A 23,903-nucleotide genomic window follows, 5' to 3' on the forward strand; every position below is an offset into this window, starting at 1 on the left:
ACCTATTAAAAGCAAACTGGACGGGCATTACAACCTTCAAACCAAACTGCAACTAGTAATGGAAAAAAAAACTACTGAGACACAGTTTTATTAAAGTAAATTACATCGGCCTAGTAAAGCCCCTGGATTCAAAATTTTAGCTCGATAAAATAGTGAATCAGCAAAATGTGCTCTCAAACATGGCCGGAATACCCTGCTAGGGGCCCTTTGTGTGGTTAGGTGCTACCCTGTGACCAAGTTACCATAAAAGTGCACAAAATCTGACAACAGACATGTTTGTGTGATCATTTTGGGGTGCGTGTTTTTGTAAATGTGTATGAATCTGGCCTACATCATGCGATCGCAACAAAAATGTAAAGGAAGGTCTTAAAAGTCCCTATGAACACAAGGCCCCCTCCACAAGATGAATGCAGTAATGCAGGATGAGACATGTTGCAGCTCATCAAATTACCAAAGTAAACCCAATGAACCTGTGTCCCCAATGGGGGAGTAGGGCCAAAGAGCGGATGCCCTCATTGTCTGGATGGTAACAATAACAAAATAGCATGAAATAGAAATACTCACGCGAAGAACGAAAACCTCAAGTACATGAGCAAATGTATTCATCTTTCATTTGTGCATACAAGAAGTTAGTTCACGTTTTGTTCGAGGATGAGCTTCACCCTCTTCATGACAATTCTGGTAAAGTGGTGAAACGACATCAAAAACATCAGATTGTTTTATCACCCTGAGTTATTACACACATCACTGAACATGAAACCTGTTGAGACATCATTCTAAACGACACGGTGGCCGAGTCATTTGTCTTGTGCTTATTTGACCCTGCCTGCCTCTGTCCTGTGTAGCTGATGTGTCACATTTCCATAAGGGAGTGTTATGTTTACTGACTGTGCGTTGACTCAGCTTCTCTCCGCTGCCTGTTTTACCAGAAGTCATTTTTTAGGAACCTGCTGTGCTGCACTGCCTTCCGGCATCAGTTTCGTCGTTTGAGCCTGCTCAGCCAAACAGTTTCTGGTTTCTAAAGGGTGGGTTTCTCAAGAGGGTTGGACTCTGAGCACAATATTCAAACTACAGCTATGCAAATGCAATTGTGACGTTAAAAGAGGTTGATGTGAAAAGAGTTATCATTCGTATCAAATCTAAATGAGGCATTTATCCCAGAAGTCGGATGAAACGTAACATCCTGTACTTTTCCCTTTGTTCTAGAAATGAAATAAAAGGAAATTAAAGCAACCATCATTTCCTTCTCAGGATCCCTGTGTGAATCAATGTGGAGGAAAAATTAACTTTGTTAATTTGTTATGAGATTAATTTCCCATTATCTTTTATTATTCATTTTCTCCCAGCATGCACAATGTTGACAAAGATCAAAAGGTCAAGCCTTTCTGCAAAGTTGCAAAATCTTGTACAAGACACAGTTTGCGGTTCAAAAGGTCACAGATGAACAGCAATGTGTACGTCAACCTTTCTCTCAAACAGTGATGCCATCAAAGTAGCTCCAGTGGAGGTTGGCAAATTGGTAAATTGGAGACGTGTTCCTGCTGAAGACACCTGAGTGCTGACGTTTGTGAGAATAATTGCCTGGTCGCATACCGACGGATCTCAAGCATTCCTCATTGGCTGACATGCATAACGATGTCCTATTGTTCAAGTTTTGACTCGTCTCTGAGGACGCCCTATAAGAGATACCTGCCTGCCAAATCCAACTCGCCTCACAAAAGTCAGTGAGTGATCTCAACACAAGCAACAACAAGTACTGCGATAATCCTTTCATATTATTTCCCTCTTTTACTGAGTACTTTTTTTTTTTAACCAAAATCAGACCTAATAAGAACTAACAATTATTCATTAATTTTTTTTTTAGGATTGTAATCCAAATTTCTTTACATATGTCATTGTTGGTTTTGTAAAAAATATTTTCCATAAACTAAATGAATTTCTTTTGGATCATCAAGTCTGGGATTTGTCAGTGATCAGCAACGACATTGATTTTGATGCATTATTATTTTTTTGTGCAGTATTAGATTAAAGATTCTCACCCGTAAGATTATAGTCCATGTAAAATGTCAGTTATTGTCTTAATCACTGCAATCACCCGTCAAAGTTTTTTTTTTATCTCGTAATAGCTCAGTGTTTCCCATAGGTTACCAATACTGATACCGCTTATCTGTACCGATACTTATTGATACTCTTATCGATACTACGCTCCATAATTTGGTACAAAAGATTTACAAAAATTACCATAACTTTTTTTCACAGAAAACCATTTAAATTGCTTCTTGATTTTCCTGTATATACAGTAAGCGAGCAGCAGAGGTGGATATGATACTACTGCTCTTGTTCTGCTTACTGATCTAATACTCTGATCATACTCTAATCGGTTCTTTTTGTTGTTAAAAAAAAAAGAAGAAGAAAATGAACACGTCCTTTGCCGTACATGAATTAACATTTTTGAGCAGCAAACTGCAGCAGCATTATATTAAGTAGGATTTTATTCTTTGATGTTGTTTTTACTGTGCAGAAGTTGCTCTGAGCGACCTGAAACTGAAACTGAGAGCTCCTCGTGGCAGCTCAGGTGATGCTCTGACAATTTCAGATTGAATTCCCCAACTATCAGCTGGTTAATGGTTACTTTGAATTGTTAATCCATGTTTGTATTATTTGGTTGACCCTGGGTGTGGATACAGGCTGCTTTCATACGGGTGTGTCTTCTGCACGGTGCTTCAGCGGGGGACTTTGCTCAGAGGTTTCGACACAGATCTCGCGGCGAGTTTCGTCCTCTCAGATTAAAAAATAAATACATTTATAAATTGAAATGGAGTTGCGTCAATTTACCTGGGCGGCCCACCCAAGTAAAGTATATGTATGGCAAACACTGGCTTATTACCCTTTTTTCACTCTACAAATAAAGCAAAAAATATGCGACCTCTTTGAACAAGATTTATTTTTGTAAACTCAACACTTGCGACTGGTCTTTGCACGTATACTTGTCACACCCGATGCAAGTGGTGCCATTTTTTTGTTTTCCTTTTTTCTGTGCTGAACTCACACAGCCTCGTCTTTGTGCCAGTGACGACTGGAGACTGGCTCGCCACTGGGGCCGAAGCTGGAGATCTGTCACCAATGTGGCAGCAAATCGGTCACGGGGGAGGCGCTGTCTCCGTATCGTTTGCGAGGACACGAGCATTTTCCGCAGATCCTCAATGTCGTTCTCCGACAGCTTGAGTTGCCAACAACCTGCCAAAGAAAAATAAAAAAATGTATAGAAATATTGTCCCCATCATACACAAACATATAACATTCATTATATAAATGAAAGAAATACACCAAAGGTCAGACACTACAGGTGAAAAAGGTAAAAAAAAAAAAAAAAAAAAAAAAAAAAAAGATTAAACCACGAAATGTCCTCAGTTGATTACTTTGAAGGCAATTGTTTTTTGAATCATGTTTTCTGAAATGTTGTTTTAATATTCACATGAAGGGTCAAAGGTCACTGTGACCTCACATCAGTCCGATTATTGTAAACTCTATCTATGAACCAGAAGGGGAGATTGTGACCACATTACACCTTTAGTTGGATACTGAAATGGTGACACTAATCTTGGGTGTCCACGTTGAGACTGTGAAGATTGTATAGCTGTGCAGTGCTGAAGGATCCACATTTTACAAATGTGTCGCTTCTTTGCAGCAACATCCATAGTAGGAGCATCGTGTACTGTCAACTTTGTTTTCACAGGTTTGATCAATAAAGCTGATTCAGATAGAACACAAAGACACATTTCCTGGTTGATGGAGGCCCACAGTACAACCGAGAGGTGGCTATTCTATTTTTGGATACTCTGAGCCAGAAAATCTCCACCTTATTAGCACTTAAAAACTTTAAAGTTTTATTCCTGTCTATACTCTAACATACCATAACATTCATTAATTTAATGATAACGTGTGCAATTAGGAGAAAACTACAGAAGAAAATACACGAATGGTCGTAAAGTAAAGATCAAAATAAGTATGTTGGGCGGTTTCTTCCTGATAACCTGAAATAAGACATGTTATGGAGGCAAAGTAGCTCAAAATCTACCAATTAATTTACACGAGGTTTTTGCCTGCAATGTCTCACCTAAATATAACTCAGACAAGGCCCGTTCATTGGTCTCATCCCAAAGACGACTGGTCGACTCGTTTCGGGACCTGTACACACCGGCCAGCAGCAGAACCCGATGTAAGCCTGCAGGTCAGCGGCATCTACAGCTTTCCATTCTTTGTGTGAACATCTCCCCTCCAGGTTGGTGTTGTCCAGAAGAAGCTGCGTGATTTCTTCTGTTATGAAGAGATCGAAGCAGATTTCCAAAGTGCTGATGCGGCTGATGGATGGTATCTGGGCGTTTCATGGTGGGTGAGACACCAAGCAATTTGCCCATCCTTTGATTTCCATCTAGAAACTGTCTCGTCTGTGTCCGCGCCACTCTCGGTGCTATCATCGGAGGAAGAAGAGTCATCAGAGGAATCAGACACCGTCATCCTGAGTCACCGGAGTCCTTTTCGCATTCAGTAGGCTGCAAGATTTAAGTGCTTTGTTCTGTTAAGTTTTTCTCCACGTTGCTACTAAACATGAGCGTCGGAGTGGAGGTCAAAGTGGGAGTGACTAACATAGGTGGCCCAGTGGGGCCTGTGATAAAAGTTTGTTTTTGTTTGCAAGTTTTTATTTCTAAAGTATTTAGAGTTATAACTATCACTTATAATATTAAAAAGAAAAAAAATAACAAATGCTGTCTGTGGCACCTCTTGGTTTAGTCTGGCCTGTGCAAGGATTCGGTCATAACTTTCCAAATAGCGTGTTTACCTTAACAGTCAGTGTAACGGCACTTGTACACTCAAACCAGTGTCACGTACAGAAACATGCTCAGCCACTTACCCAAATAATGCCTGAGTGTGAAACGTCCTCTGATGTGGAGCACCCTTAAAAATGTGGGAAATCATCAATGATGCCCCCAAGCTACTTAGGCTGCTTATAGTTTGGCCCCATCAGCAGCTGCATAAACTCCCCGACTGTGAAAATCTAAAAATCTAAAAATATCTAGATAAATATATATGCCTAATTAAAAAAAATATACATACCCTTAGCAAACATGTATGCCATATACATTGACACAGCCAAAATTATCAAAAATGAAAAGGACAAAAATGTCCCTAAGGACACATAGGGGTTAACAGTTCTAGGAAGGATTGCTCTTATGAGAATAGGTAAAAGTTATGACCTGAAACACATTACAGGTATTTTATAACATTAGAGATAAGAAATAACATAGTGTACCATTGAGTAAGTATTGTAAAAAAATATATATTATTGCCAAAGCTCAGATATTCATACAGGAGGATTCTCAGGCTTCGAATAAGATTGTTCTTGTACTGGCATGTCGTCAGTCTCTGTGGGTGAAATTTCTGTTGACTTGCCTCCCTGAAAAGGAGGTGAAAGGTCAGAGCAGCAAGGTGGATGCTGTCAGGAGCACATCTGTTTTCAAATCCATGGTATTCAGTCCCGAATAAAACGGAGAGTAAACTGATTAGACGAACCAAGAGTGGAGGTGCCATGTTTCAGCCTACGCCCTTTGAATCTTATCTGTTCACATGCCTGCACACAACACAATTACTGGAGACAGATCAGTTAACACTTGTGACAGGCCTTCAGCTTTGACACGCCTGTTTTACGCACAGCAGTTTCACGACATGGAAAAATAAAAACACATTTTACCGAGGTAATTGGTGTTGGACTGGCAGTGGAATCATGTGGGTGCCATAAACAATGATGAAAGTCTTACTCTGTAATTATTGTCATTATGGCCAGTAATTTTGTCTCTTTCATGCAAATCATAGTGGGTAAATTTTGGGATTTTACGTGAGTGTGTAACACATTTTGCCAGACCTTTTACGATTCTGCACAATGAGTGTTGTTCTTAACTTTCACTGAAGCCAAGGTTTTCAGCGTAGGACTTGCAATGGGGTATTTTCACATTGTTGTAAAGTAAGTACGTGATCTGAATAAAGTCTTTGCCACTGTTAGTGATGTGGCAGAAAACAGTGTGAGTGACCTGAGACTGTTTGCTTTTTATGACTAAAGTTCCAGATATGTGTCACCTCCAACGCCTTATTTTGAGTCGGTGACTCAGCTTTTACCATTCTTCCAGATAAAAACTGGTTTTCTGTGTTGTATATCACCTTTGAGCTCTGTCAATACTTTTTTTTTTTTTTAATGACAAATTAATGTCTTGTGACAGATGAAACAAACAACAATGATAAATTAGCTTGTGGGCTGCATAATATAGCTACATGATTACTGGAAAAACTCTGGCCATAACAATTAATGACATGTATTGTATTGTTATCAACCAATCTTTTAATCTAGCCAAAGACACAACACAACAGATGGAAAGTTTTGTTTGCTGCCAATAAGACAAGAAGACGTGAAGTCACAGTGGCATTAAGATAGGGTTAAATATAACATTCAAAAACCATATATACGTGCCTCGTACTGTTGTTTCCCATCGAACCCATACAATTTTAGGTCACTGCAGTCACTGGAGAAACCCTAACTCTCGCTTTGTACCGCATGCTGTGTGAAGTGTCTCTGCATTTCCAGTCAACAAACTGTCAAACCGTCTGATTAATGACTTTTAAATGCAAGCAGCCTGTAAGAGAGAAGGGTAGCATTAATAATGAGCTAACTGCAGCCTGCATGCACCCACACAGATGTGATTTGCCGTGAAAAACAAAAATCCCTTTTTAAAAAATTGTCATGTGATGAAAGAAGGCACCGAAAAAAGCTTTTTGCCACAAAGCTTTGATATGTGAACACACCCAGAGGTAATCTGTGCCTAAAATAGTTGAAATGGTTTTGTGTCTTCTCTTTGTTTATTGCACACATGCAAACACAACAGGAAACCCAGTGGGTGTATGGGGTGCAGGGATTTTCTGCAAACACTCAGGTGTTTGCGTTTTTGTACGGAAAATCTACTTTTAAAAGACAAGTAGAACTACAACAGTTGAGTGGGCTATTAATGTTCCAAAGTGCTGCAGGGGACAGTGTGGTGGTGTGACCCACTACGAGGTTTCCATCCCTGCTGGTGTATACAGGGGCACCAGGATTTTCTCTCACCTATTGAACCTTCCATCAACACAGATCATTCTGCACACTAATTGTGTTATACGTGCTTTCGTTATCATCTCAATCTTAAATTACAACACACGCAGACACCGGTCTCTTCAGGATCTAACTAGTCAGTCTACCTGTAAATGTGTTTCTCTCTAACATCAACATGTAACCTGAAATAACTACAACTATGACAAGCATGCAAGTTTCAGTGGACTGAGTGGAATCCTAAAATACCAGCTACTTTTATTGTCTGTGTGTGTGTGTGTGTGTGTGTGTGTGTGTGTGTGTGTGTGTGTGTGTGAGAGAGAGAATGCGTGTGTGTGGTTTTGTGCATACATTGCTGTATGCGCTGTCTGCACATATGCCGGCGCATCAGACTGAAGACATTCGCTTTCGTACACAGCGAGCTATGTACCCTTGTACATTTTTAGAGCCCAGTCACATGTGGAAGCATGTGTGTATTAGTGCTTGATTTGCTGTTGGGATGTGATCCTAATTCTCAGGATGCAGTGGAGGGTGAAATCAGCACAACTTTCATCTCCTTTTGGAGGCATTTCTTCGTTTCTTGCGGTGTTGTATCAACACAGATGATGTGATCTACAGGAGACATTACAGTAAAGTGCTTCAGATTTGTGCAGGCTGCATTATTAACAGTTTTGTATCTGTGATTTCACCCATAGGTGTATTACTGCTGGGGTGCAGCATCGATAGGGCTATCGATCACCCTAGGTTCAGCATGTTGGTGGAGGGGAGGGAGGATGAGTTGTGCCAAGTCAACGTATTTACCTAAGATTATCTGTTGGCGGAGGTTCGTGGAGACAGGAGAAGGTTATTTTGGTTTTTTTTGCCGGTATGTTGGGGGGGAGGAATCGCTGACGCCAAGGAGAAGTGCTGGAGCGGGGGAAAGGGGAGGAGGGGGGCTGGCATCTCGGTGCCGGTAGTGTGGCCGTGGGACTGCTGGGTCGGAGGAATGGGGGGTGGGGGGGGGGGGTGGGCAAAGCCAGAAAAGAGAGCATGGGATGGTTGGAGGGTAGGGAAAGAAGAAGTAGGGACTGGCATCCCGGTGCCAGGAATCTCCGTGGTAGAAGGGTAAACTGCGGCCCTCGTTGTGGTGATGATGGGCGCTGTGGATGGATGAGAGAGGGGGAAAGAGGAAAGAAGACCTGGCAACCCGGTGCCAGGGTAAAGTGCAGAAAAAAGGGGGGGGTGAAATAACAGCAGTAGTGCGGACTGATGAATCCAAGCCAGAAGGTGGGATGGAATGCTGTGGAAATTGAAGAGAGAAGAGAGTCGGCATCCCGGTGCCGCTGTACAAAGATGAGTTTGCCTGAGGAAGTGGAGGGGGATGAGAGGTTCTAGTCGACAAAAATCCTTCATTTCTTCACAAGGCTTTTATTGTGACTTTGCAAAAATTTGTTTTGACTGAAATCAGACTCTTTAGATGAGTAATCCAGAACAACCCCAAAAGCAAAAAAAACAAAAACATGACTATATTGTTGATTTATTAAATTAAAGAGATGGAAATACAAGTATAAATTATCAAATGTAAACTGGCTATCATGGGAATAGTGGTTACACAACTTCAGAAAGCAGCAGCTTTTGCAGGTACATTGCGGTACAACAACAAAAAGCTCTACACCATAGACTCTATGAGGTTAAACAGGACTAAGAGTCATGCTTGCAGATCTGTACAGCAGCTCTTTGAGCTAAATGCTAATGTCAGCACGATGGCGTGCGCCTCTTGTCAAAGTTAACAGATGTACAGAGTCCAACTCGGGTGATGGCATGTCATTAGTTTTGCATGTATTTCATAAACCAGAATTTGGACCTGATGATGGTGCTCGATGAAAAGTGAAGCGATTGCCATCCTGAGGAGAACATGAATGTCCCTATGAAGTTTTCTGCATCTGGGTAACTAAATACTTCATTCATGATTCATCCTCTTGCCACCGTGAATGTTGTTAAGTTTAAGATATTTCAATAAGGACTGGCCAGTAGAAAGACAGGGCGCTAGTGTCCGTGTGGTTTCCTCCCGGTGGTGTTCATCGCTGTGTATAATGCATGTTATCTTTTCCTGAGACATTTGAAGCTTCTAACCATACATTAACCTTTAGAAGGAGCTGTCTCAGTGTCACATCGGATCTGTCTGCGTGGACCCCTAAAGGTGAGAATGACCTACTCACGCACAGGTTCAAAAGCATGGATTCAGGGCTCTGTGCTGCCATGGCAACATAACAGGAATGTATGGGTGTGCGTGTTTGTATGAGCCTGTGCTCTGGTGGTCTCTTTGATGAATTCAGTTCCAAGACTTTGGCATTAGTGTATGTTTGAGGTTCAAGGAGAGAGGGAGAAAAGGAGAAGAAGAAAGAAAGGGGAGGAAAGGCAGACAGGGAGGGGCGCTGGAGAGGTGGAGGATCAGCTAAACAAAAGGCTCTTTGGCTGTGGTTCCCCAGGTCAGGGCTTAGAGGGCAGGAAGTAGCAGAACAATATCCGGCACTTCAGGTTAGGACCTCCCACCCCCAACTCTTCAGTCTTTCTCTCCCTCACACACACACACAGGTCACGTAGTGTGCCTTGACAATGTATGTTGATCAAAGGCAACCTCTGGCTCCTGGGGTTGGGGGTCGGTCAGGATGGGAGAGCAGTGTGGGAGATTAGCCCAGGAGGGAGTTGTGTGTTTGTGTTCATGCGTGCTGTGGGTCAGCAGGTCTTGGGTTATTTCCCCAAAGCCTGACTTTCATCAATGCCTGGGTAGTGGGCAGTTTTGTGATTACTTCCATGTTTTGAAAATAGACTGAAGTTCTTTTTTTAGCAACCACAGAAGGTTTTAATGGTAAATACTGTTGTTACACAGGTTATATGTTGGTTACCAAATTATATTTGTCATTGTTAAGTATTGCACTTTCATAAATGCAAGAGTTGCAAGAACAGATTTTAAAAACGTTGACAAAGATTGCAGCAGAAGAGACCAAGATCCAGAATTGTATCTGCCAGGGATAGGGTTGGGGTTGACCCTACATTTCCCAGGATGCAACTTGCAATGCCTTTCATTAGACCCTCTCTGATGATAAATGGCTGTATCTTTCAAACCCCATGGACACCTTTTGCTTTTACTAGCTTTTGGCTATGCATTTCAAAACGTCCAAAGTAGAACAAAAAAGTAGTGTCCATGACACTTTCATTTAACAATCTCACAATGCAATGTGTAGCATGCAAAAAAAAATGCTGTTGGGCCACTCAACAGTTGTAAATGATTATTGGTTCCCAAAATCTTAATATTCACTATTTAGTAAACTATTAGGTGTCCATTACATAGAGAGTGAATGAGTGGACGAGCCAGATAGTGATTTTAAATACAGGCTTTTTTTTTTTTCTTTTTTTTTTTTTTATCCCAGATAACCCTAATGACATCATTGTGGCATTATCTGATTTATTACCTCAGACTTCACACAGCTCCTACAGAGCAGCAGAAAATCAGCGTGCCGCTTTACTTATGATAAATAACAACTTTGGATTACCTAAACACCTTGTTGGGTAATGTCATGATGTATTCTGTGAGTTGTTGAGGGGGGTCACCTGTTTGCAGCCTTTGATTTGAGATGACCAAAGCAGTCTTTGTTATTTGGGCTTAAATAATGTACTAATGCAGATACATCACTCGTGTGTTGCAACTGATAAGATGGTATTCCTCAATCAGCATAATTCCAACATGCAAAAACAATTATGTCTCAGCAAGAGAGGCTTTACAACATGTGTTGTGTTGGTAATCTGTGTTGTGTAGGTGACATTTGGAAGTGCTTGGCAGCTCGGGTTGCCTGTACATATTTTAGTCAGGTCATGGCTGTTTTTGTTGTGGTTGTTGTTGCTGGCAGGGGATACTTAAACAAATGGTAAGGAGTCTGGGCAGGTTTGACGTCGACTTTGTTTGCCTCATCATCTCAGATTTGAACAGAAGTGACACTCCAGAGAATACTGCCTTAGACGCTTCGTTGGAGAGCGAGGGAGCAGACACTGAGGAGAGGAAGGTGAGTGGAAGAACAAAAAAGAAAAACAAAGTTGGAGGGAAGTGAAAGGAGATGAAGATGAGGGATGACTTTCTCGATCTGTGCCAACGAGGACGATATATTCTGATCACATCTGTGTATAGAAAAGAAAAAAAAGGGAGAAAGGATGATGCAGCTGGAGACACAAAGCAGCAAGAAAGAAACCTAGAGACAACTTTTAGAGAAATTTGTCTTTCTGGCTCACTGAAAAAGCAGCATGCTCTGCAGCAGGGAGATAACACAGAGGCAAAGAAAGCAGAGGAGTAAAGAGGCAAAGGCAAGCAGGTGGACATGAGCCAACATGTCGCTGGGGGCAGAAACTGTGGCTTTGGAGAGGAGAAGAAGTGAGGAGAGGAAAAGAGGAATTTTAATGACCCACAAACCAGCCCAGCAGGTCTGGAGGGGAGGAATGCCATAGATATCTCCTCTTCTTCAGCCTGGAGAGAAGAACCCCTCCCCCACGTTCAGTTTAATATTTACAGCAAGCATCATTATTTACCACACATTTATATCATCCCCTGCTCTGCTATACATAAAAGCTGTTACTTTTTTTTTTTTTTTTTTACTGTCGTGTTAATCTCTGTCTTTTATGTGGCTCTGCGTGTTTTGAATCCTAAAGGCCTGTTTCTATTCCTGTATAAAAGATAATGATTCCTTAAGTTTCTGTTCCCAAGAGCCCACGTGTTTCCCTTTCCCTCTTCAGCAGATTTCCCAAGCTTAACTTGGCTGTGTGTGATGTGCCTGTCACACTCTCTCAGTGTGGAGTGACTCTGCTGTTTTCCTTTCTCAGTCGGACCGAGCGTTTAGTTTCATTCACTCAGGCCTCAGGAATCCGTTTCTCTCTCTTTTTCTAATCAGTTTAGGAGCAGATGATTTACTCATTACTGATCTGCAGTAGTTCTGCTGGCAGTGCTGACTGCAGCGCTCTTGAGCACATGACTTGTGAGTATTTGTATATGTGTGTGTGGTGGGGGTGAGAAGGGGGAAAGAGGGGTGGTTTTCATTCTCCGTCTTGACAGCTCATTGTGCAATGACTCTATTTTTTATTTTTTTTATAAACAATTCAATGCCACTATCATTTTAACAATTTAATCAATGAATAATTCAGTTTCAAACCGGTATTATTTGGTCAGTGTTATACTTTTATTATACACTATATAACTTTTTTTTTGTAAGCTTTCATTTTGTGTATGCTGTCTCTCCTGGTTTCATTTTTATATCATTGTATGTGTCCTAATGTTGTCATTATCAGGTCACAGGGATTCATTCAGCATGAGATAATGTACTACCTATCTGATTAGCTACTTTGAATTAGATTGTCATAGAAAGGAAACTTACTGTGTTGCTGCACGTAGTACTTGTGTACACCATTATGTGTCCAAAAAAACACGCCTTTTATTTTGTCTCCTCTTCGTTGTCTTCCTCTGATCTCTCTTTTCCTAAATTCTAACCTCTGTCTGTCATTGTCTCCTCTCCCGTCTTCCCCTCCCCTCCCGATCACTGATACTCCTTTCTTTAACTTATCCTGTCATATGATGTTTCCTTGTCCTACTCCCTCACTGACCATCCATCACTCCACACGACAAGTACACAAAGACATCAGAGGGATGGAGCGAAAAGCAGAAAAAAAAAAAATACTGACATAGAGAGGTAGACAGCCGGTGGCTAGTGTTGAGATTTCAACTCCACTGTTTGGAGGAGTAGCGGAGGATGATCAGGAGAATGACACTCCACCATTTCCTGACTGGAAAAACAGTTTGGCAGAATGGTCAGTTCACACACACACACACACACACACACACACACACACACACGCGCAAACAGTCATGCACAGATACAGCAATGTTGACAGGAAAACAGCTTGTTGCCAGGACGGAGCAGTCAATTATTGCTTCCCCTCTGTCTCCAAGTGTGCACCATAAGGTACTGAAAAACACACAGACACACACTTTGTTCTTTACATTGTTCTGTGCTTGTCCTTGCTTGCATGGCAACCACAACAGTTATGTAATAAAGCAGCAATAAGTGTGAGAGAAGAACTATGAGCAATAAAGCTAAAGGTGAGAGGTATGTGTATGTTTTCACATGTGTGTACATGTTTTTTTTATTTTTTTTAGAGGGAGTATTTGCACTGCATATGAATACCCAATGGTGTATTTGTCTGTGGGTTGTAGGACAACTGACTCACACAGAGTCTGAACTTTATCCCCTGCGCCTTCTACACAGGAAGCATGTGTACAGCAGTTGCCTTTGTTTTGCAGCAGGATTTGAAACGGAATCAATCACCTCATTTCCCGGCAAGAGAGCAGAGAGGAGAGGAGAGGGGAGGAGAGGGGAGGGGAGGAGAGGGGAGGAGAGGAGAAGAGAGGAGAGGGTGGGAGAGGTATCAAATTTATTTTGCTAATACTATTTCTAAACTCATTTGTCTCCTGATAGAATATTATATGAAGACTTTAGCGCCACCTCCTGGCCATACAACCACTGCATGTAAGGCCGAAAGAAGGATCCTTGGGATTTATCTGTCAGTGATGGCGTTAATCAGCTTTGTGTGAACTTGTTTTGCAACATAACACACATTCATTTATATGTAAAGGTCCTGCACTAGGTCATAATTAAGTTGGACTCTTTTGTAATACTTGACAGCATAAAGTCCAAATTATTACTAATATTTGTGTTAATTATTATCACGTCATTGGTGAATGACAAACATTCATCAGAATGAATGACAAAAACATTACTTCTTGCATCTTTTTTTCTGTATTGCACTGAAAACATTTTTGTTACAACCCAAATGGTAAATATGGGACTATTTATTGGACAGGGACCATTTTCATTGGTCGTAGTTGTCCTTGTGAGGTAGCTACAGTATATTTGGACAAATAACCCTGTCCAACTGCAACTTGCTGCATTGCATAATGCAGTTATGATGTTAAAAAAAAAGGTGCTAACATTCTGTTACACTTGGACTATATCGTTGGTTTCCTGTTTCAAGTCTTCACACTGAGATAAACCACCTGTGCCTCCGGCTTTACATTAACCAACAAGAGTGCTATCAATCCTCTCAACTTCTTGACAAGGAAGCCAACAGCATTTTTTACTAATAATGAACCTTTTTTTTTTTTTTTTAAATGAAGATAGAGCATATCTGCCAGGCACTGAGCAACAAAACATGAGAAGCAGGGTTAATTTTTTAAAATAGGTGATTTTTTATTTACTAAAATAATAGGAAAATAGAAAGATAAGATGAATATCAACTAACTGGGGACCTAAAAGAGGTCAACAGAGGAGGACTGAATTCAATACAGGAAAGTGAACTGCAACAGAGAGGAACGATGGAAAGAGAAACACAGTAACAGACATGGTGAGATGGAATAAACCACAGAGGAGACTATAATAGAAACCAGAGAAAGCGAGATATGGATGCAGACAAAGAAATCCTTAAGCAGTCAAAAGAAAGAGGGGAGTACATGTGCGAGAGAGAGGGAACCTAAAATACAGATGGGGGTGGGAGTTGGTGCAGCAGTAGGGAGGAGGTGGTAATATGGAAAATGTGCTGTTTTGCTACTGTCTTTGTGCAACGGTTAAGTCATAGAGATTGTATGATTCACCAGAGGACTGCTGACCCATCTGGTACACAGCTGTAAGTGTCCTGGATGTGTGTGTGTGCGTGTGTGTGTGTGTGTGCGTGTGTGTGTGTGTGTGTGCGCGCGTGCGTGCCTGTGCACATCAGCGTCAGTGCTGCCTACGTGTGGGAGATAAAGCCACCATGTGTAAAAACTTTGGAGCTCTCTTGAGAAGGAAGGGCTTTATCCCACCCAGCCTTCCCACACAAGCCTTCCACAGCAGAAACACACACATAAAACATCTGTTGGATCAGTTGGCAGGAAACACTTCCTGGTCCATTTAGAAAGACTTCGCAAGAAATATAAAAGATGTATTATTCTCCTTGTTTCTCCGTATTGCCCTGTTTTTGCTTTTACCTTCATCTGAAAAAAAAAGAACCAACATCATTCCTCCTTGAATGTAGCTCTTATACCTGGAGTCACACGATTTATTCAGCTATACTCTACGGCACACGTGTCAAACTCAAGGCACGCGGGCCGAATCTGGCCTGGCACGTCGTTTTATGTGGCCCGCGAGAGCTTGAAAGGCATGTGATTGTCTTAAAATAAAAGTATATGCTGTTTTGCAGTGTACAGTACTGGATGATATAATGACCATGGCCTGAGAGCAAAGTTCCAGGATGCTGCAATCGAGGACTTTTACCGTCTACTGCTCCCTGCTTTGATGCCACAGCTCCGACTTCATGCTGCCCGTGTTCTGTCCATGTTCGGGAGCACCTATCTGTGCGAACAGATGTTTTCAATAATGAATCTAAACAAGACCAAGCACAGATCACGCATCACCGATGACAACTTCCACGCTGTTTTACAGATTGCTACAGCACAAGACCTAAAGCCAGACATTGACAGACTGACCACGGGAAAACGGTGTCAGACATCCGGCCAGCAAACAAACAGGTAAGCATTTTTAAAAATCTGAATTAAAAATATAATAACATGTATTTCAACCAAGACCAAGTACAGTGTAATATGTGTGAAACTGAATGGCTGTGCTTGCATTTTGTTTTGTGTTTGTTGTTATTTTCAGAACATGATCAATGGATGAGGATGGTGTGTGATACGGTGTCCTCGGGTGAGGAAGTATCTACTCGGTGTGTTCAAGGCCCTGCAGCGTCACCTCATCAACTTCACCCGGAACTTGACCAATATAGTTGTGAACTGAGACAAGTCTTATTGTTAGTTTGAGTGAATTACATATACTATTTTGTATGTGTAGCAAAGTATTCAGCATGTTTACAGGTGTGTGTTCATACAGCCAAATGTTTCCTGTAATCAAAACCGTCTCTCATTAGTTGGTATTACGCTCTCTGCAAGTCTGTCTGCAGCCATTTGTTTTTGTAAAATGCCATATCTGTCACACACGTTCTTAGCAGCTCACAATTATGTGTTGTACCATAGTTGTGTCCCTCTCAACGGTGACAAAAAAAGTTTTGAACAAAGTTAATGTAATAACTTGTGTTTGATGACATTTGTCTGTTATTCACTTTAAAAGTTTGATTTTTGATAAATTAAATGGATTTATGTTATAATAACAGAGAAATGTGCTTACATATATTTTTTTACATTTATATAAATGCATGTACAATATTTTTACACTTGAATAAACAATAATCAAATGCAGAGACAGTTATTTAACAATATGTTAGGGAGTAGTTACATTTATACAGTCTTACAGTTACAACCGGCCCTTTGAGGGCAACCATAATGCTGATGTGGCCCGGGGTGAAAACGAGTTTGACACCCCTGCTCTACGGCGAGAGAGAGCAAATTTTCCACTCAGCGAAAATGTTTTAGGTTTTACTGGTTACACCTTTGTAATTGTCCGACTGATTTTCTCATATTAGTTCCTGCCTCCCCTCTGCTAATGCACGCCAAGCTTTTTATTCTCCCGCAGTGTTCAGTTTACTTAAAGGTAAACCTAAGTTTTTAATGTGTCCATCTGACTCAGTTCAAGAAGAAAACCTTTTAAACTATATATTAAGTATCCATTAAGTGCATAGGACACCTTTTTGCATGGCTGTATGAAGAGAGTTGGATGCGGCGCTGCCACCCAACATTACCACCAATTTAACAAAAGTGCCCTTTTACAGCATTGCAACAAAAAAAACATGTTGTCTACAGGCCACCATTATAAAACAGACACCTCTAAAACAGATGGCAGGATGCAACTGCAAACAAGGTCCGTTTTTACTCTCTCCAGGTGAGTTTTATTTGTGTGACATTATAATGTCAAGGTGCACATGTCTAGTGGGCCGTACGACATGGAAGCAAATCCGGAGGCTGTAATACTTTTTTTTCCATTTAGGTGAGAGGGCATCATTTTTGAGTACAGCATCCAGTACCTATTACATATCAATGGGCTAATTTACATTGAAGTTAGTTCAGTGTTCAGGGATCAGTGTGGAAGCAGTGAAAACACATGTAAGAACGAACACCGCGCTTGCACCGCAGTGAGGAGTCCGTACAGGATCCGTAGATTATGAAAACAGATTATTATTGTATTCTATCATAACCCCAGTTCGCTGACCAGCATGCACACCTGGACAGGACAAGTTACATTAATTTATTATTTTTCTGATTTCTGGTTCCCTTTTAATGTACCCAAAGAAAATGGCTTTAATGTGTTTGGGTAAATCCAATGCTGCCTTAGATGATGTGCTCAGCTGGGGTTGCCAAAGTTCAAGTTTGCACTTAAACACTTACATTAACCTACACTTTGATATAATATCATCCAGCTGCTTCTACACAGTAATATGCTATTGGCAATGGGCATTTTTCTCATACAATCTGTAGAACATAAAAATAATGTAGAATAAAATGTCTCTTGTCTTGGAAGAAAACATTTGTTTACTGTAGGACTGCTAGTCAGACATGAGAATAAGTGCAGCTACTTTATTACAATTGGCCCACTTACAGTTGTGCGTTAAAATGGTTTATTGCTTTTATGGGGGAGAAGTTTAGCAAACGGTCAGTTATCAAAAAGGTTAAATTCACATTTCACATTTTCTTGAACAAATACCAACAAGGAGAAGCGTGTCCTGTCCTTTATACTTTGACACATGCACACTCTGGAGCATGGTGTTTTCATACAACAACAACACACACACACACACACACACACACACACACACACACACACACGCACACGCACACGCACACACACATACACAGGCTGACACCCAGTTGTCATGAAACACGCCATTGTTATCCTGTTAATGCTCCCCAGTGCATGCCAGCGAGGCTGTCTGCTTTTCTGGTGTCAGACCCTGGTGTCCATCCTTCACGCCAGCAGCTTCATGACCTACTGCCTAGCGTGCCTCTGTCTGCATGCATGCATGAATGTGTGTGTGTGTGTGTGTGTGTGTGTGTGTGTGTGTGTGCTTATTGTGTGTCTGGAGGCTCGCGTACTGCCAGCTGTACTATCAACATGCCCAGGGAGAGCCTCGCCTCGCAGGAAACGGAAGACAGAGAGGGGCTGTGACCCAACTCTTTCCACGCTAACGCTTCCATGTTAACACGAGCCGTGCATGCACGTCTTGTTTATGAGTGTGAAAGATGGAATAAGAGAGAATGGACCTGGGTATGTGTGTGAGAGGGAGAGACAGAGGGAGATGGGGCCAGACGGGATTCAGTACAGGAGGGGGGGAGGGCAGAGGCCTTTCACATTTCATTAGGACTACGCTTCACACTCGCATGTTAACACACACACACACACACACACACACACACACACACACACACACACACACGATTCCTCACACACTTACTGCCCGCCTCATCCACTCCTCATTTAGCATCCAATTCACCAACACGTTGATTTCCCGCTTCCGGCACGCTCGCATGCAAACACGCACGGCGCTCCTCTTGGAAGACCTCGGGTCCCGTATCACACAAAGACACACACATTTACACGCTCTCGTGCAAATATGTCTCCCTCTCACAGGGAATTGGACAGTAACTCTGATTCACACATGCACCTTAAACACATGATCAAAATGGCATGCATACCAGCAAACAAAGCACTTCCACATTCACGGTATTACGTGCACACACGTATGCAGCATATCATGCAAATAGGGTTTTCCCATTACCATGCCATTAGTGGCCTGACACACACACACACACACACACACACACACACACACACAGTGGCTACCAGTGGCGTTCAACATGCAGACCTAGCACATGCTCATGCAAATACGGGATGCCAGTTGCACGTCATCGGACCGGGTTTTATATAAAAGAAAAAGAAAACAAAGTATTTAATTAGCAAAGGCAAAGGAAAAAATATGCTGAAGAGGATGAATCAGTTTCAAATATTTTCTAAAATGTCACGCATTTCAAAATAATAGCAGGTAGGGGATTATTTTCTTTTTTTGCGTACGTTTGCTTTAAATGCACGGTGCTTTGCACCAAGTCGAGCAAAAAACACACACCTGCATATTCCAGAGATCATTAGCAGAAAGTTTGACTGTCTGTCAAAATCTGTCAAACTAAACACTGGTAAGATTTTAATCTGTTTGGCCAAAAAGCACATGAGAGATTTTGTTGAGGTGGGAAGGTGACACAAATGATATCTCAGAGATATACTTTTAGCTCCATCATCAAGACTATCTTCGTCCAAGAAATTATCCCAGATCTTTTGTGAAAGCAGATAATTACAGCCAACAATTACATTTTCAAGTCAAGTGACCCCTGGCATTTGTGTAAATAACGACAGTCTGTCCTGGAGATGTCTATATAATGTTATAGATGGATGAGGAGGTTTGGGTGGATAGTTCAATAGAGAGTGGACTTGGTTTAAATAGACCAGTTTACGCTTCCTGTTTCCAACCACCAGTTGCGTCCGTTTTTTAAAACCCTTCCTCTGAGGAAGTAGTAACTTTTAGTGCATAACACTGTTAAAGGCACCATTCTAACCCAGACCATCATCTTTCATCATCCTAAACCAGTTTTCTTTCACGCCTTAACCTAACTAGTGTCGCTAAGTTAAGAAAAAAAACCAAACACTGTTTGCCGAGAAGACTACTGGGCTTCTCGTGTCACAGTCCCTCACACTCCTATGCTGTACTGTGTTAATCTATCCCATGAACAAAAATGTAATCATGCACTGAGGTTTTCAAACAGAAAAGTAGGATGTATAATGAAAAAAATGTGCCAGACGATACAATAACCAGTCTAAATACAGAAAACAAGACAACCAATTTCTAAAACGTGACTGAGAAAAACAGTCAAACTCGTTGTAGAAAAAAACAAGTGGACCTTGAACAAAATCTAAAATTGATGGTATCTGTGGTGGAATCAGACAGACCGTCTGCAGCAGCAGCACCAGCAGCAGCAGCCATAAAGCTTTGATCCTGTTTTTGTTTTTTTTATATGTTTTTTTATATGGAGTACTTCAGACACACAGTGTATCCAAGAATAATTCTTATTATCTCACACATGTTCTCCAGCCTCATGTCGGATCACTCATGCTGCCCATGTGGTGTATTGTACAGATCTAAATAACATCACACAAACATACCGGGGATGTTCACAGAGGCATGTGTTTGTACACATGTCCGGGATTAATGTAGCCACACAGCCCTGTGCACAAACACATCAATGCGGTTGCATTCACTTCTAATTTAATCTTAATTAAAAAAAATAATATTTACGCTTTAGAAATATGGAAGACACCCTGTACCTATTAGTCTTACATGCGAATCACCAACCTGTTTCAGAGGATAATCAGTTTCAGTTGGAAACAGTCAAATGCACCAGTGTAGCATTCAGCGAGACAAAAAAGGTCAACATCATCTGCAAACAACAGAGATGCCATTGTAATGTCACTAAACTGGATTATCTCCAGGATTTGGTGGCATCTTGATATCTCATCCACGAGCATCATAAACAGCACATCTAACACCCAGCTTGAAAGAGCTTGACTTGACGCTAAGGTTGCAAACTTTGCTCTCACGCCAAGTGCGTAAAGTCTGGCTAAACTCGTGGCTTTCCACGCTCCGTACATACTTCTCTCAGGATATATTTGCCTTTCACACATCTATAAAACATCCTGACACTATCAGGGGAGCTCTCTTTATCTGTGTATTATCTCTGAGACTGCGAAAAGCTTATCTAGTGTTAAATGACCAGGATGGAGTCTGAGGCTCTCTGCTAGATTTGGATCAAAAGTGCCCTGCAACCACCGGGCCGTGAAGCGCTCATCTGACTAGACACCAGGCCAGATGCCACCATGACGGGCAGTGAACCTATTTCGGCAATAGCTCCTCACAGTTGCTTCAGGTCAACTTTCAACTCTTCTCGTCAACCTCCTCTGACGCACACGAAAGAAATTCTCACAGGTGGCAGTTGAAATACAGGATTTCCAAAGTGAGCATTCACAGCACATCCTTACAGCTGGTTTGTGCTCATGAACCCTTCCTGTCATTTGATACAACTCACCACCAGTTGCCCTCACAACTGTGTGGGTTGTCCAGCTCAGATGTCTCCATTTGAGTTTCCAACTGCAAAGAGCTAGCGTGCTCTGCTTATTGCGCACACTGTCCATATTTACTTCCTATCTTTGGTGTAGTTAGGTAGGTAGTTACTTTATTAATCCCCAAGGGGACATTTTTTTAATTAGTTATTAGTCAGTTGGAGACTGTGAGAGGTAATCCTAAATGGGAGCTGGAAGGTGATGGTTGTTTTAGGTTTCGGTGACTAGCCTACAGCTCCACCAATCAATATTCCTATGTTTATAATGGATTAGATGTGCAACGTGAAATAAGTCGCTTATAGTGGCTACACTTAAGTGGTTAGTGCTATGGATACCTATTTACTATTCCCTCAGCTTTATGGCACATTTTAGCATCTTTCAGCTTATTGTTTTGGCATTGTAGCTCACAACTTTTCTGTTTTATTTCTTGCTCTCAGGTCTCATTGATTATTTTCAGCCTCAACAGGCCTTTATTGCCTCCGTTGACTGGGGGTCTGAAAAGTGAAGCCAACGCTGAAGTGTGAATTCCATCGTTAATTAGATATTAGGCCTCAAATTAAGGTATGTTTGGGGTTGTGTCTGGTTTAATTGAAATGCCTGCGCAGCAGTCAGGTTGTTGGTATCGGTGGGCGGGCGTGTTGTCCTCAGGGTTTCAGTCAGGTGACCCCCTCGCTCCTTCCAAGCTCCACCCTTAATGTCCAAATACTGTCACTATTGGCTCCAAAATACCAATATGGTAACTGCCACAGACTGGAGCTTCAAAACCAATGAGTGACGTCACGTTTGCGTGCCACTTTTATTGGATTTTATTATGAGATTATGGTCATTTTATTGTCCTGTGTATCCTGGAGTATAATCAGGGCTGAGCTCAATCGGTAAGAGAGTACTCTTTTAGCGCTTTCCCCCAAAAAATGTCTAATGTTTGCCACCAGCTGGTTCCCACATCGTTCATACAAACATCTTCAAAGCAAGAACGTGTGTGTATGAATGAACGTGTGTCACTGAGAGAGGTGTGTGTGTGTGTGTGTGTGTGTGTGTGTGTGTGTGTGTGTGGTGGTGGGGGGGATGGATTCCTACTATTCTGTTTGTGCTATGCTCAACACTTCCAGCATCTTTGTTTATAGCTCTCCTCTGCTCTTTTCACACAGAATTCACAAGAAAGACACACACATTAAACACATTGCTCTTGGCAGGCACAAGGGCACACACACACACACACACACACACACACACACACACACACACACGCACACGTACACACAGTCCCACACACACTGTGCTCTAAAACCCACCGCAGTGACCTTTCAGATGCAGATGGAACAGCAGCTTCCCTCCACTGCCAAAATGTCAACATCTTCTGCTCTCTCTCTGCTTCGAAGTAAAATCAAGTTGGCAGCAGGTTAGCCTTCATGTCTCCGCACATTGGCTAAACACACACACACACACACACACACACACACACACACACACACACGTGCGCGCACACACAATGTCGTGTGCAAAGTGTTCTCATTATTTGATTTGTTTAAGGCTATAAATTCCTAATGCAATTCACATAATTCACTCAAGAACACACAGCGCTCAGTCTGCACCGGCAAATGAAAGCAGAGCAGCACAATCTTATCTGTTTGCTTCTTCTCGAGTATGCTGTGAATTCTGGGGTTTATTGGAGTGAAGGAATGGAACGATGTGAGCATTTGTTTTGGGACTGAGCTCTGCCTGGAGGGTCACCGTAACTCTGCCAAGGGAAACTCAATCTGTGTCATCGCAATCTGGATAGTTATAAATCTCAAAGCCTGGGTCTAGCTGACCTGATAAATAATGTTTATTTGATTGCAGCTACACCTACACACCTAAAATATGACTCACACACTAACGCTGTCACTATCAGCTCGGAAACATATACACACAGCAAAAAGATAAGTCCAGCTACAGAAGATAAATCCAAGTTTTTTTTTCTCTTAAAGTATTCCAAATCAATCTGCCTGGAGCTTCCTGGAGGCGGGTATATTCCAGAAATAGGTCTCAGTAATAATAATAAAAGACATTTCATCCAAAAAAAATGATTTTCAAATAGGCGGTAACTGCATGGAAACAAAGGAAATCCCGTCACACTTGGCAGATGTTGGGATTGTTTATAAGAAAGTTCTGTCATTTTTGCAGTGCGGGCTCTCGTAAAAGTAATCAGTGGCATGTGTGGAGCGTCTCTCTGTATATTTGTACACTGCAACAGAATCTCAAACTTAACAAAAATAATTGCGATCACTCCAAAATCCTAAAGTTGTACAAAATAAATCTTTGCATCGCTTTAACTCGACGCGCACACGTTCATATTCTCGTATGCAGGTTCACGTACAAGAGCGCAACCCTGAGGGTGAGGAAGCTATTTATGGTGAAAGTGGGCAGAAAGTGTAAACACATGTCTGGCATCCTTTGAAAAGACAAATATTTCACCCCCCGTTCCTCCCCTTCATCTCTCGGAGGGATCCCCACCTCTCACCCCCCCCCCCCCCACTCTCTATACCCCTTCACCTTCCTCGCCCACCTCTACCATATCACATTTTCCCCCGTGCCATCGAGCCGAAGGGGGGAAACATAAATCACAGGACATG

General features: G+C 41.8%; 1 long non-coding RNA gene across 2 annotated transcripts; it reads left to right on the plus strand.

Annotated features, from left to right (window-relative positions):
• Positions 1-11,959: 11,959 nt before the first annotated feature.
• Positions 11,960-16,279, plus strand: LOC138196892 (uncharacterized). Of its 2 annotated transcripts, none has more exons than XR_011178162.1 (3): positions 11,960-12,132; positions 15,383-15,710; positions 15,841-16,279. It is a non-coding gene; the product is annotated as an uncharacterized lncRNA (long non-coding RNA). The 2 variants fall into 2 exon arrangements; XR_011178163.1 differs by having other exon boundaries at positions 15,625-15,710.
• The last annotated feature ends 7,624 nt before the right edge of the window (positions 16,280-23,903 follow it).

This window comes from Embiotoca jacksoni, unplaced genomic scaffold (assembly GCF_022577435.1).
Source record: "Embiotoca jacksoni isolate LCO1_2020_lvr unplaced genomic scaffold, fEmbJac1.0.p SCAF_14, whole genome shotgun sequence".
NCBI classification, from domain to species: Eukaryota; Metazoa; Chordata; class Actinopteri; family Embiotocidae; genus Embiotoca; species Embiotoca jacksoni.